Source organism: Oryza brachyantha, chromosome 4 (genome assembly GCF_000231095.2).
Source record: "Oryza brachyantha chromosome 4, ObraRS2, whole genome shotgun sequence".
Taxonomy (NCBI): Eukaryota; Viridiplantae; Streptophyta; class Magnoliopsida; order Poales; family Poaceae; genus Oryza; species Oryza brachyantha.
The window spans coordinates 5,832,062-5,847,619 of NC_023166.2; positions in this window are offsets into that span (position 1 = coordinate 5,832,062).

Sequence of the window (15,558 nt, forward strand, 5' to 3'; positions counted from 1 at the left end):
TAGAGGTGACTACGGCCTGCCCGGCTGAATGGATGGATTGAGTGAGAGAGTAGTGAGTTAGGGTTTTCTTTTGAAATTGGTATATATATGGTTTTTTATATGGGCCAATTGTGCTAGAAAAGAAGAAATTTATTAAACATCCTCTACATATTTTTTTGGTTCGGGTACGGGTTACTCATAGTTAAAATTTAAAACCTGACTGCTGCCCACTAGATAATCGGTTAGCAGGCGGGCATACCCACGTGCAAAAGATGACACAAATACCCGTGGAAACAATTGCCATCCCTATATGTAACTAATTAAGCTAGCAAGTCCGGCTCTATCAATTTAGAGCTATTGGTTTAACAACTGTTATTGGTGGTCAGCTATTAGGTTAACAACTGCGATTTGTAGCCTATATCAAAAGCTAGATCGATTTCTAGTGTGTGTGCCTTTACAGGTGTTGGTTTATACCTTTGCTTCTCCTTTCTAGGGATCTATACTTATATATGCAATGTTAGATAATTAGATAGTCATCCTCGTATAAGGTAAATATATATAAGTCAGTGGTCATAACTATTTATGCTTAAGGAACTGTAACAACAAAAAATGATTTCATTTTTCAACTAAAAAAATACTTTAATGCAAATTAAAAAATAAAGAAGAGTTAAGTTTTGTTTGTTCAGAGCTATATACCATGATCCTCCCCTCCCCCAGCAACACATTACACAACGTCATACCTTGATTACACTACTACACAGCGAAAAGGGCCACAGTATCTGGAAAAACAAAAAAACTTTCTAACTTTTCCGGTCCCATTGTACGATAGAATCAGACATCTTTCTTTTTTTTGTTCAATCTCTGTTTCTTATATCAGATATAGTGCAGTTTCTTTTACCTCTCATCGAAATTAGAGGACACTACTCTCCTCTCCGAACCAAACGAGATAATAGGTATTCACAAATCAAAGCGAGCTAGTTCCATGCTAAAGCGAAGTGATTATATGCTGCTCTCTTCTTCTTCTTCGGGATATTTAACTATTTGTCACTCTTAGATTTGGCATTTAATCGATGTGTCTATGATATGTGGGTCCTAGACCCACATATTATAGACACATGGAACAGAAAATATGTAAACACAGCTTTGTCCCTTGGGATAAAGTCATGTTATTCTGGCCACACAATTCTCCATGGTGGTGCAAAATATAGAGCAACTAGCAGAGGTTTTGTTGTTCGCCATGTAAGATTTGCTAAGAATTATAGAATGTACTCGAGAAGCCATTTTGTGAAAAGACTTGAACTGATGTTACTGCTAGTAGTCTATTAGTTGTATGGTGATGTTGCTACGGATTCGGATTTCTTTATATTTCTAACATCATTGATGTGGTTCTTGGTTATCACTTGGCTATTCACTCCATTCCTCTTCATCCATCGTGATTTGAGTGGCAGAAAATAGTAGATGACTGGGATGACTGGACCAAGTAGATTAGCAGTCGAGGTGGCATCGTGGTTCCTGCTAACCTGCATGGGAATCCTGGTGGGAGGAGGAGCATGAACATTTGCAGTCTACAGGTCTAGCCATTTCTCGGAGACCATAGTATCTCTCAGATTCTTCATATTCCAATATAATATACCATGTATCACCTGAATATCTCTGCTGGGAACAAAAATCTCTGTAAGTTATTTATTTCATTTGAGTTTCCTTCTTCAAAGAGTTCATAGAGCACAAGGCTTGGTGGATAAACCACTTGAATACTGTTTACATAATTATTTTTGTTGTTTAGAAGCACAATCTAACGCTGTTATTGTGGTTGTCCATTAAAAATAGAATTTGTGGCTTTACATTTACGGTCTTTCTTGGCTGGTTATTGTTGCTGTGGTGATGGTCCTAAAGGTTAATTTGAATTTGCCTGCTAGTTTTAAAATTTGAGCATATGCTGACTGAAATATATGTGCACCTTGTTACTCTTTTTTTAAGTTCTTCAAAATGGAGCTGCCCTTGTTAAGTGAAAAAAATTTGATGGAGATGGGCTACAACCCTCCTCCTCTGCAGCCCTGGTCTAGATAGTTGACGCGTGAATAGGTGAGCAATCCAACGACGTGCACCGCATCAGCTCCATCCCTGTGCGATTTTCTCCGCATCGGCTGAACACTAGCTCGCCCCTCTTCCAGGTCGCAGACCTCATCTCCTTGGCTCAAAAAATATTCCGGTATCATGCTGTTAATGCTAGATTTTGGTAAATCAGCGTTATTGATTGAAACATGGATAAAAACCGAATCGGACAAGAAAGCTTGAATCGGCTGAAAACAGAAAGCTGGACGCAAAAGGGTTGCAGCCGATAGAGTTCGAATTGGACAAGAATGGGAGTCCGATTGGGCCTGAAAATTGGAGATAGCTTCGGTGTTTAACCGTGAGTCCGTATAAATTAGTTAGGATTTATCTTGAAGTTTGTTTAGGATTCTGTTATTTAATTAGAGTCCGAATAATGTAAACTTAGTTATTAGCGGATTCTTATCCGGTTAGTTATTTCCCGGGGCTATAAATATAGGTGCCCGGGGTCTTTGTAAGATATCTCTCGATCAATTTTACTTGGTGCATCGCCTCAAATCTTCGACTTGCTTGAGCTTTCGGCGCGGGGTTTGTCAGCTTCGCAATGTAAGTTCTAGCTCATCAAAATCCGTCGATCAATTAAGGCAGAACTGTCTCGGTTGTATCCCATTTTCTGTTTAGTTGATCGGCGAGCTAAGTTCTATCATTATTTTAATCTGTTTTGGTTTGAGGTAATGGTAGTTCTCGATCAAGTTCTCGTAAGTTCTTCTGTCTAATTTGTTCATGCGAGTCTTGCTGATCTAATTCTATCTCGGTTCGGTCCGATCAATTAGGTTTGCTTGGTTCATGTTGTTAGATTGGGGTGAGGGCTTGCAAGGGCTTACTGCTGGAGTTCTAGCCAGCTTATCTTGAGTAATTCATTGATTGGTTTATTAATCTTACTGACCTTCATGTTTCTATCGTTATATTATGCTAAATTACGTACTGTCTCGGTTAGGTCTGATCTATGTGTGTTTGGTATACTCTATCTACGGAAACCTGTCCGGTCGGCTAAGTTTAATAGATTAGTTAGTGAGTTACGCTGCTGTGCTATCTTATTATTCATGCGCTATAATATTTATCTGATGTCATGTGGGGTTATGCTTAAATCTGTACTGTCTCGATTAGGTTTGATCTTTTAGATCTAGTGTCGGCATACATGTCATTAATTGATATTATCTTATGTGAGAAATTAGTGTAGCATTCCAGTTTACTATATGAATTCCATGCTTAGTCTTACATCGGCTGGCAAGCTAGCGGATGATAAATGGTGGAGCAGTCCGATCGGTCGATTAATCTTAAGACTGTCTCGGTTGAGTCCGATCTTTTAAGATTAACTCGCTGGTTGGCTTATCTAGCATTTATCCTGCTTCTGACTTAGCCGATTAGGTATGTTTATAATTGATATCATAAAATTCCTGTAAAGCTGATCGTCTGGTCTATCGGCTAGGGTCCTGGGACGGTATTGGCTATCCAGCCGATAGGGATTTCAGGGTTAATTGTTTTCCATGATTATCTTGTCAGTTACAGAATCAAACTAACTGGTACGCCCAGTATTTCTAAGAATTAGGTCCTGCACTGGAATGGTCTAAGATTGATTACCAGGCCTACGTGTGTGACCGTTGATTGTCATTTTCAGCGTCAACATATTTTTGGCACACCCGGTGGGACCCGTGTCAAGAACCTAGCTCAAGTCAGTCAAGCGCACGTCAAGACAGGATAACAGCAATGGCCGCGAAGGAAGTCAGCGCAGAGAACATTCTCCCCATCACCTGGGATAGCCTCACCGACGAACAACGGGCCTTGGTGCAACGCCACATGGACAAGTTCCAGAAGCTATGCCTCGAGTTTTTCAGCATGACGCGTGGTGGGCCAGTACAAAAGTCTCAGCTTCCGACGCCGAGCTCAGATCGTCGGAAAGGAGGTGAAGCAGGAAAAGGAGCTGAAGCAGAGAAAGGAGGTGGTAGCAACCCTCCCCTAGAAAACCAGCTGAATTTACAGGACATGGTAGATTCGGCAGTGCACCATGCCCTCATCAATCAATCGGGGGTACTGGTGAACACCCTGTCAGGATTAATCCAGCAGGTGGCCGACGGAGCTCCCGATAGGGAACCACACCAAAGGGGGCCCAGATACTTCCCAAATGGGGAAAGGCCTAAATATCGGTAGTACGAAGATGAAAGAGATCCAAGGAAGGATGAGCCGATACCACGCAATCCCCGTGTACACTTAGAGGAGATCCCAGAAAGGCCAAGACAACCTTACCAGGAAAGAACTCCTCCATGGAACGCTCGCCACGCTGATCCCTTTTACCGGGACAACCATCAGTATCAGCCGCCTCCGGCATGGCCCCATCGGCAAGAGCCAGTGTATGAAAACTAGTTCTGACAGTCTGATCCGGTGCCTAGAGGCTAGTTCAGGGATGAGGACCGGACAAACCACATTGCAGAGGTCATGCAGGAACATAAGGCCGAAAGAACAAACAACTATGTATCGGCGCCCATACCCGGAGTAGTTTGAGAGAGTGCCGTTACCTCACCGGTACAGGGTACCGGATTTCTCCAAGTTCTCGGGACAAGATGGTATGTCGACCATCAAACACGTAAGCCGATTCCTAGCTCAATGCGGTGAGGCATCGACTGAGGATGCACTAAAAGTGCGCTTCTTCCTGCTCTCGCTATCGGGATCGGCCTTCACCTGGTTCTCGTCTCTACCCCAAATTCGGTCAGGAATTGGGCCGATCTTGAAAAACAATTCCACAAGTATTTCTTTGCGGGAGTATAGGAGATGACACTGACCGATCTCACTATGATCAGGCAGAAGCTAGATGAATCGGTCCACGATTACGTCCAAAGATTCCGCAACGTGAGGAGCCGATGTTATCGGCTAAACTTAAGCGATCAACAACTCGCCAAGTTAGCATTCCAGGGCTTGCTTGGCCAGATCAGGGAGAAGTCTCGGCACAAGAGTTTGAGAGTCTAGCTCACCTCGTCCAGAAAGTATCAGCTCATGAAATCCGTTACTAGGAGGCCAGGAAAGATAAGTTCCAACGCCGCGTCGCCTATCTGGCCGAAGAATTGTTAGATTCTGACATCGAGGAGTCCGACATAGGGCTGGCAGAATGGACCAGGAACAAGAAGCCGGTGAACTGCCCTTGGGTCAAGGGAGCGAAAGAGGCAGAGAAGTTCGACTTCGACGTCAATAAAGCCAACAAAATCTTTGACCTCCTGCTACAAGAGAAGCATATCCAGCTACCGGCAGGACATGTCATACCATCGGCTGAGGAGTTGAAAAAGAAGAAATACTGCAAATGGCATAACTCCTTCTCCCACCATACGAATGATTGCCAGGTCTTCCGTCGGCAAGTCCAAATGACAGTTGAGCAGGGTCGCATCAAGTTCGAGGAAACCAAGAAGCCGATGAAAATAGACGGGCATCCATTTCCTGTCAACATGGTTCATCCCGAGTTCGGCTACGGGTCAAGCAGCGGTTCAAGGAGGCGTCCAGGTACCAATGACATCACATACACCTCAATGATGAACAGGTACCATCGACGGTTCAAAAGAAACCAAAGGCACGACGGGCCATCTCGATATGATGATCATTGGGATTGCCCGTTCTTCCAATACTGCTGGGAAGAGAAGATATGACTGCCATCAAGAGAAGACTGCCCGGAATGCAATCCCGAGGAACGAAGCCACACCAGCCGGCAACCACGATCCAGGAGGCCAAGTACGCCGCCACGGTGCCACGTGTCAGTGCACGACAGGCTGGGCCCTCAAGAACAAGACCATGCAGATTACGACGAGGAGGAGATCGGCCAGTATTATGACAATGATCAAGAGCAGCTGCCAATGAGGCCTGGTCAATGGTGTCCCAACGGCCTATTCACAAAAAACCAGAAGAGAAGACTGCAACGACTTTGCCAATGTGAACTCCAGCAGCAGCAAGGAGAAGAACAGCCGCCGACACCCAAAAGGACACGCAAAGAATGGCGCATCAAGTCTGATGTCCACAGGCCATCGGCCGATGTGAACATGGTAGTCATTCTACCAGCAGAGGTCAGGGCCGATTGGTCGGATGACGAGGTACAAGAGGCAATAGCCCAGCTACTGCTACCCTCACAACCAGCCGTCTTCGAGAAACCGACAGAAAAAGACCATCGGCACCTTCGACCACACTATATCCAGGGGCACGTCGATGAAAAGCCGATGGCGAATGTTAGTTGATGGCGGCGCAGCAGTGAATCTAATGCCATACTCCACCTACAGAAAGCTGGGCAAAACTCCCGACGATCTCATCAAAACTAACATGCTGCCTAAAGACTTCGGGGGCAACTCTTTAGAAGCCAAGGGGTGTCTCAACGTAGAACTCACGGTCGGAAGTAAAACTCTGTCGACTACGTTCTTCGTCATCAACGGGAAAGGATCCTACAATCTACTACTCGGACGGGACTGGATCCATGCCAACTGCTACATCCCCTCAACCATGCACCAAAGTCTAATACAGTGGCATGGGGTTCAAGTGGAGGTGGTGGCAGCCGATAGATCAGTTAACATAGCCACGACAGATCTTCCCACGTGGGAGGCAGAAGGCTATGAATGCATCTCCAGAAAACCCTGGTCGGGGGAATTCCTGAGCGTATCGGACACTGGGATCCAGCCGATGCGCGATCAGGAGTCCTAGTAAATACTTTGACCGGAGCAGTAGATGACCTAGATGGTAAGTTAGGCCAGGGGTTTATGTCGGCCGATAAGTTAGAAGAGATAAACATAGGACCTGGAGATAGGCCAAGGCCGACATACATAAGTGCAAGTTTGACCTCGGGATTCCGGGAAGAATTAATAAATTATTGAAAGAGTATGTGGATTGTTTTGCATGGGAATATCATGAGATGCCAAGATTAAGCCGATCGATCGTTGAACATCGGCTGCCGATCAAGCCAGGATATCGGCCCTTCAAGCAACCACCGAGAAGATTCAAACCCGACATGTATGAACCGATCAAGGCCGATCACAAGGTTATATGATGCTAAGTTCATCCGGCCTTGTCGGTATACAGAGTGGGTATCCAACATCGTCCCGGTGCTCAAGAAGAACAGCAAGCTACGGGTCTGCGTGGATTTCTGAGATCTAAACAAGGCAACTCCCAAGGATGAATACTCGATGCCAGTAGCCGGTCAGCTAGTAGACGCAGCTTCAGGGCACAAGATGTTAAGTTTCATGGATGGGAACGCCGGTTACAACCAGATATTCATGGCGGAAGAAGACATCCACAAAACAACTTTTAGATGCCCGGGGGCAATCGGTTTATTTGAATGGGTCGTCATGACGTTCGGACTTAAGAGTGTCGGGGCAACCTACTAGAGGGCCATGAATTACATCTTCCATGATTTAATCGGCTCCCTGGTAGAGATCAACATAGACGACGTCGTGGTCAAGTCTGGAACAGTGGATGAACACCTGGGCAACCTTCAGCGCATGCTAGAAAGAACAAGGCAGTATGGATTGAAGATGAATCCTACAAAGTGTGCCTTTGTCGTCCCGGTAGGAGAATTCCTGGGATTCATGGTGCATGAGAAATGGATCGAAGTAACCCAAGGATGTCTCCAAGGGATAAATGATACTCAACCTCCGGAAAGCAAAACAAAGTTACAATCCTTGATCGGCAAGATTAATTTCATCCGGGGATTCATCTCAAATCTATCCGATAGAATCGAACCCTTCTCTCCTTTGCTGAAATTAAAAGCCGATCAAGAATTCTCGTGGGGGGAGAGTCACCAGAGGGCATTCGACAAGATCAAAGAATACCTGAAAAACCCTCCAGTCATTATGCCACCCAATAAAGGGGTACCCTTCAAACTTTATTTGTCGACCGATCACAAGACTATCGGCTCGGTACTGATCCAGGAAATAGACGGCAAGGAAAGGGTGATATATTACTTGAGCAAAAAGTTGTTGGATGCCGAAACCAGATACCTAGAAGTCGAAAGACTATGCCTGTGCCTATACTTTTCATGGACCAAACTAAGGCATTATCTACTGGCAGCCGAGTGCACAGTCATATGCAAGGCCGACGTAGTAAAATACATGCTATCGGCCCCGGTTCTAAAAGAAAGGATGGGTAAATGGATTCTGCCGACTTCATAGTCGAACACCACAAGGAAGCCGATTACATTGAAATCGCACCTTGGACAGTATTCTTCGACGGATTGGTCTGCAGACATGGGTGCGGCATCGGCCTAATGATAATCTCCCCTTGGGGGGCATGTTTTGAGTTTGCGTATACAATCAAGCCGTATCGGACCAATAATCAGGCCGAGTACGAGGCATTGATCAAAGGGTTGGAGCTGCTGAAAGAAATAGGCGCCGAGGCAGTCGAAGTCATGGGAGATTCCCAGTTGGTAATCAAGCAACTATCTGGGGAATACGAGTGCATAGATGACATCCTCAGGACCTACCATGAAGCAGCCAAGGAACTACTAGAGGATTTTAAGCAAGTCACGTTGACCCATATCCCTCGAGAGCAAAACACCGAGGCAAACTCCCTCGCCCAAGGGGCATCTAGTTACCGGCCAATGAATGCAGAAACCGAAGCAGAAATAACGCAAACAGAGCTGATAGAAGGAGCCAGCATATTGTGCGCAGAAGACGATGACTAGAGACAGGAGATTATCGACTATCTAAAAGATCTGTCGACATCGGCCAACCAGAAAACTAGGTACAAAGCGCTCAAACATGTACTACTCGAAGACTTGTTATATTACAGGACGATTGATGGTGTATTGCTAAGATGCCTAGACAAAGAGGAAGCTAAAGTGGTAATGTGCGAAGTGCACGATGGCATATGCGGTACCCATCAATCGGCCTACAAGATGAAGTGGTTGTTGCAGAGAGTGGGATACTATTGGCCGACTATGCTGGAAGACTGTTTTACATACTACAAGAGCTGCCAGGATTGTCAGAAGTTTGGAAACATACAGAGATCTCCGGCATCAGCTATGAATCCGATCATCAAACCTTGGTCGTTCAGAGGCTAGGGCATCAACATGATCAGACAGATATATCCCCCGTCAAGCAAAGGACATAAGTTCATACTGGCGGCTACAGATTACTTTACCAAGTGGGTCGAAGCCATACCACTCAAGAGAGTAAATTCGGCCAACGTGATAAATTTCATAAAGGAACACATCATATACCGGTTCAGAATTCCTTAGACAGTAACCACAGACCAAGGATCGGTATTTATCTCAAAAGAATTCCAACAATTCGTTGCTAGTATGGGAATTAAGCTACTCAACTCTTCTCCTTATTACGCTCAGGCCAATGGACAGGCAGAGGCTTCAAACAAAAGCTTGATCAAGTTAATAAAAAGAAAGATAGCCGAGTAGCCTAGTAGATGGCATACCTCGCTAGCCGATTCGCTCTGGGCTTATCGGATGGCGTGCCATGGATCCATCCAGGTCCCACCCTATCAACTGGTATATGGGCATGAGGCAGTACTCCCATGGGAAAATAACATTGGCTCTAGGAGATTGATGTTGCAAGATCAGTTGACGGCCGATGAACACTATAATCTCATGATGGATGAATCATAAGAAGTTGCCCAATCCCGGTTAAGGGCGCTAGAGAAAATAAAAGAAAACAAGGCTCGAATATCAAGACACTACAACAAGAAAGTCAAGATGAAAACTTTTGAAGAAGGTGAATTGGTATGGAAGCTGGTCTTGCTGATCGGATCTAGAGATAACGTGTTCAGCAAGTGGTCATCGAATTGGGAAGGCCCTTTTTGGATTCACAAGTGCGCCCCGGGAAACGCGTATATGCTAGAGGGATTGGATGGAGAGGTGTTCGGGAGAGCTCTAAACGGAAAATACCTAAAGAGGTACTACCCGAGCGTGTGGATAAACACGTAATAGGCTAAGGCCGATTAATGTGAAAGCCGGTACAATCAAGTATCGCCTCAAGATGGCCGATGTCAATACCAATCTGTATCGCCTCAACATCGCCCTTAGACCAAAAACTCATTACAGAAGCTACATCTCCATACCATTCTGTCACAAATAAAGTGTCAAGCAGTAGCAACAAGCTGGTCACGTAAGAGAAGTCAAAATTACAAACCCAAATATTTCTTCAGGGCGGCGATCGCACGCAGGCGAACATTATCGGCCTCCTGAATAATTCTCAAGTCGTCAACATCAGTCCCAGCAATTGTCTTCAAGGATCGACGGCTGTGAATTGCAGTTTGGATAGCCGACTTCAAGGATTGCTCTTGAGTGGTGACGGCTGACGGCAAGTTGGCTAGCCTTTCTTCTTTAGTCGCAAGATCTTTGGAGACTTGGGCTAATTGCACCTCCAAGGCAGCCTTCTTCGCCTGAAGATCGGCGATTTTGGCTAAGATGGCTGGCGCGGCCGAATGAAGTTCATCTAACTTGGCCTTCTCAAGAATAGCTTTCTCTCGATCGGCTTGTACCCTCGCTTAGGCTGAGACCTGAGAAATGCGATCTTCAATTAGTCGGCGGGCCCACAGCACAGGGAGCCGGTGAACTTCAATATAGCCTGCTAGGGCGATGGCGTCGACCAGGTCGTCGGGTAATTGATCTTGTATCTCCTCAATCCTCTATCTGATCAGGCCGGCGTCGTTGATCAGTGTATCGATAGGGTAGTCCAGCCTGGCCAAAATGTCTTGAAGTCGGGCTTTGAGATCAGTCGACAGAAGGACGGGCTCGTTGACATCGATCTCAGGAGAATCCAGATATTGGTCAATGTCGAAAGAGAAAAAATTCCCCAAGTCCTGAATTGGGAACAACAGCTGAGCCAAAGCATAGGTAAAGCAAGGGGATGAGCCGCAGAAAGTCACCTGTGCCACAGAAGCAGCATCGGCCGATGGGATAGGCGCACCAGCAGGAACTTCCTCTAGGATGGGTGCCGGTGTTGGATCAATATTGCCGGTGGAGCCTATGGACTAGGAGCATCGGGAAGCTATCACAAGGGAACAGAACGTTAGCCGAAGACACGAGACCAGATAATAGAGGCGTCATCGGACACGTACCTGTGCGGAGGTGGTAGCCGGCCTAGGAGACCGATGGGCCACTCTCTTTCGCTTCGAGCCGGACCTCGGAGATGGGCCAGATGGTGAGGTCGGACTCAGTGGCACTGGCGGTATGACAGCAGTAGAAGCCGAATCACCGACAGTGGGTGACACCGGGGCAGCATCGGCCGATGGTTTAACAGGAGACTGCAGGGAACAGAATTAGCAACACAATTGACAAGATACAAATATAAGAATGTGTTATAAGGCAGTTACCCGTAGGGAAGGAAAAAGACAGGTATCACCTACTGACGAATCTCGGTGTCAGAAACCTCATCCACAGCGGCATCGATGGCGGCATCCAATTCGGCCGATGACGCAGGGGCCAGAAGGGCTACCGCCATCGTCTTGGCCTTCTTTTTCTTTGGGGCCAAAGTGACCTTCTTACTCCTAAGAGACCTCTTTACTACACTTTTTATGACCCCGGGAGGTTCTTGATATACTCGCTCAGGGAAGGTGCTCCGTGACCCAAGAAAGGAAAAGCCGATGAAGAGTATTCAATCGGCTTGCCACTTCTGCTGACCGCGGGAATGGCGACGGTAGGCTGCAAAAGAAAGAGGTGTCGGTGACCATAGGAAAGACATGAAAAAAGAAGAGTACGAGGAGTTGGTATAAAAGTTACCTCGGAGTCAGAATACTCATAATCGGAGTCAATCCGATTGCAGAAAAAACTGATGGCAATCAAAAACAAATGTTGATGCAGTTCTTCCCACCAGCCGATATAGAGGTCTAATACTGCGTTCCCAAAGGAGAAGGAGGTCACGTATCCAAATGGTATAGCTTCGGCTATCTTACTAATTCGGTCGAACTCCAAGGCCAAAGAAACTTGTCCCCTCATTCCAATCTTCCCGAGAAAGAATAAATCGGTCGGTAACTGGCTGCATCCTAACTGGAGAGTTGCAAGGGCCGGATGATAGAATTCATAAGACGGGCTGGCCGATCGTCTGGCGTGAAAACTCACTGGCAGCAGATGAGGGGTGCAGGCAAAAGAGAAATTCTCTGATCAGCATTTGTCTGCCCGCACATCATCTAGCCTGAGGATGCTTGGGATTTCATAATCTTGAAAATCCGGATAAGCAAACCAAGTGTATGCATTAGGTTCGGGGCCGAGGTAACAGATCTTGAAAATATGTGCCAATCGGGCAGCTGACATCCGATGGCCCGGGAGAGTTGACACTACTTCGCCGTAAGACATGCACTTTCGGGTGGTAGTCGGTTCTGCTTCTAGATATGATAGCGAAGGATAGCTGCGGTGACTGAAGGCAAATAGTTCCAACACTTTGGAAACCACCACGGGCCAGCAACGTGTCCAACTGGTTGACCGATGGAAAGCTTTGAAGAGACTTGGTGTAACATATGGAATACTGCTCCAAGCAAATACTGACCAAGGGGCAAAGAATCTCCATCGGCCAAGCGCTCGGCTATATTCTCAAAGTTAGTGGTGGGGCCTAGGGTTTGCCCACAAAACACGAACCTCTCTAACCATAGGTTCAGAAAAGCATTGTGTTCTCTATGATCGGCCGATTCGGAATCCTTGCGGTGAGAAGAGATGTATCCTGACCAACCCCCAACACCCTTGGTTTGCAGCCGATGTTGGAAGGTAGATTTTAAGCTCAAAGGGTTTGCGGGTGTCATGATATTTAGGCCAGTTAACATCAAGACGACCATAAGGGTAGGGGTGAGTATCCCATGGCCGAATGTGAAAGCATTCAGAGCATCGGAGCAGAAGTAGGATGCTGCGGCTAGCAAAGGTTCATCTTTCTCCATATCAGATAAGCTTAACCCTATGCAATGGCTGATGTTTAGTTCTTCCCATTGGGTGCCATAAGTCTTATGCAACCAATTGTACCAATCCCTCCAACCGGTCAAAGGAGTTAGGAAGGATATAAAGGATTGGGTCCAATTGGAGATGCTAAGTTGGGCATTTTTAAATGGTATCCTGTTGGCCTCTGAACAAATTATGTCTGTCAGGTCTGGGCTCCCCATGGGTCCGAGAAACCTAGGGTTTGAGCTAGGGATCATGATCTGGTTTTTAAGTTGCTGGAAAAGAAAACAATGCAAGAGAGAAATTAGATGTTGGGCCGATTAATGGCATGGTGCGAAGAAATTTTGCTAACAGTAAACCCTAGAAGCAGAAAACAAAGCGTTCAGTGGTGGAATGCGGAAATGGGACAAGGGTGAGAAATTACCTCTGGAACCTCGTAAGGGGTGTCCGGCGATGAGCTTGCGGATGCCATTGATGCTGGTGAAAGCTTGACGTGGCGGAGGTCGAAGTTCTTCATGGCGCGGCGGTGATGAGCCTGGCGGTTTCACAAAGGAGCGTGAACCCGAGGGGCGACAGGCGTGCTGGATGCAAGAGAGTGGGGCGCGAAGAGTGGGAGAAATGCAGTGGCAGAAGTGCTCCACTTCGAAGGGGAATGAGATCTTATAGAGCAAACGGGCGAAAATGTAGCCGTTGGCTCAATGCGCTAAAGAAGGGGATCCGTCGGACTGTACCGTTACAGCCTAAGCCGATAGCAGAAATCGGTTACAGAAGAGGAAATTTCGGAACATTAAATTATTCTGAAACTAGGGGGCATGTGTTAACGCCAGATTTTGGCAAATCAGCGTTATTGATTGAAACATGATTAAAAACCGAATCAGACAAGGAAGCTTGAATCGGCTGGGAACAGGAAGCTAGACGCAAAAGGGTTGCAGTCGATAGAGTTCGAATCGGACAAGAATGGGAGTCCGATTGGGCCTGAAAATTGGAGATAGATTCGGTGTTTAACCGTGAGTCCGTGTAAATTAGTTAGGATTTATCTTGAAGTTTGTTTAGGGTTCTGTTATTTAATTAGAGTCCGAATAATGTAAACTTAGTTATTAGCGGATTCTTATCCGGTTAGTTATTTCCCGGGGCTATAAATATAGGTGCCCGGGGTCTTTGTAAGATATCTCTCGATCAATTTAACTTGGCGCATCGCCTCAAATCTTCGACTTGCTTGAGCTTTCGATGCGGGGTTTCTCAGCTTCGCAATGTAAGTTCTAGCTCGTCAAAACCCGTCGATCAATTAAGGCAGAACTATCTGGGTTGTATCCGATTTTCTGTTTAGTTGATCGGCGGGCTGAGTTCTATCATTATTTTAATCTGTTTTGGTTTGAGGTAATGGTAGTTCTCGATCAAGTTCTCGTAAGTTCTTCCGTCTAATCTGTTCATGCGAGTCTTGCTGATCTAATTTTGTCTCGGTTCGGTCCGATCAATTAGGTTTGCTTGGTTCATGTTGTCAGATTGGGGTGATGGCTTGCGAGGGCTTACTGCTGGAGTTCTAGCCAGCGTTATCTTGAGTAATTCATTGATTGGTTTATTAATCTTACTGGCTAGTGTATAAATTAATTTAATTTAATTGGAAGCTTTTCGGATATTCTAAAATGTCCCAAAAGCATTTTAAATTATTAACATGATTTATATTTGAATTGCAGTCAACAAAATTTGGTCGATCAAGAGTCAAGCTTCGTTTGTCAGCCGTCGCAGCTGCTTTTGAGCCGTAGACGTACCCTAGCATCGTCTTTTAGTCGTTGCTTGGTAGTTTGTGTGTCTAGGTTTGTTTTGGGTTAGCGGTTCACCATAACAAGTGGTGGTGTTATGGTTGTACCACCAGGAGTTGCGTGATTTTTAAGTGTTTTAATCAAGATCAGAAAGTTACAGTTGAATAATTCAGAAAAGCCCTTTTGCTTGTTCTCCTCTCCCTTTGTTCTCTCCTTCTGCTCTGAACATGGTGAACACAAGGAACGGCAACAACCGCAACAACACGGGAGCGACTGGAACCGAAGAAAACCATGGCGTTTCTTCCAACTCTAGGCTGCTCATCTGCACCTCTTTAATAGCTCCTCCGAATCTCGGGAACGAGATTCAGTTTAAGGGGGTAGATTTGTCACGCCCTGAGTTTACCCAAGCAAAGAATTAATTAAAAAATGTATTAAAAATAATTTGTTAATTAAAGTTCAAGAGAAAACCCCGTGTATAAATTAATTTAATTTAATTGGAAGCTTTTTGGATATTCTAAAATGTCCCAAAAGCATTTTAAATTATTAACAGGATTTATATTTGAATTGCAGTCAATAAAATTTGGTCTAATAAACTTAATAAAAATCGGCAAAATTGGAGGCAATTTCTTTTTTTCCTTCCTTCCTTTTTCTTTTGTTTTTCCCTTCTTTCTTTCTCCCTTTTTCCTTTTCTTTTTCTCTTTTCCTTTTTTTTCCTCCAACCACCTCCTCTTCCCCTCCCTGTTGTGCGATCTCCTCTCCCTCTCCCAAGCCGTGATCAGCCACCTCTCTCACGTAAAAACTAATTCCTATCAATTAGGATTCTCTTTGTTATCCCTTTGAAACATTATCTATTCCTTTTTAATAGGAGATGGATAC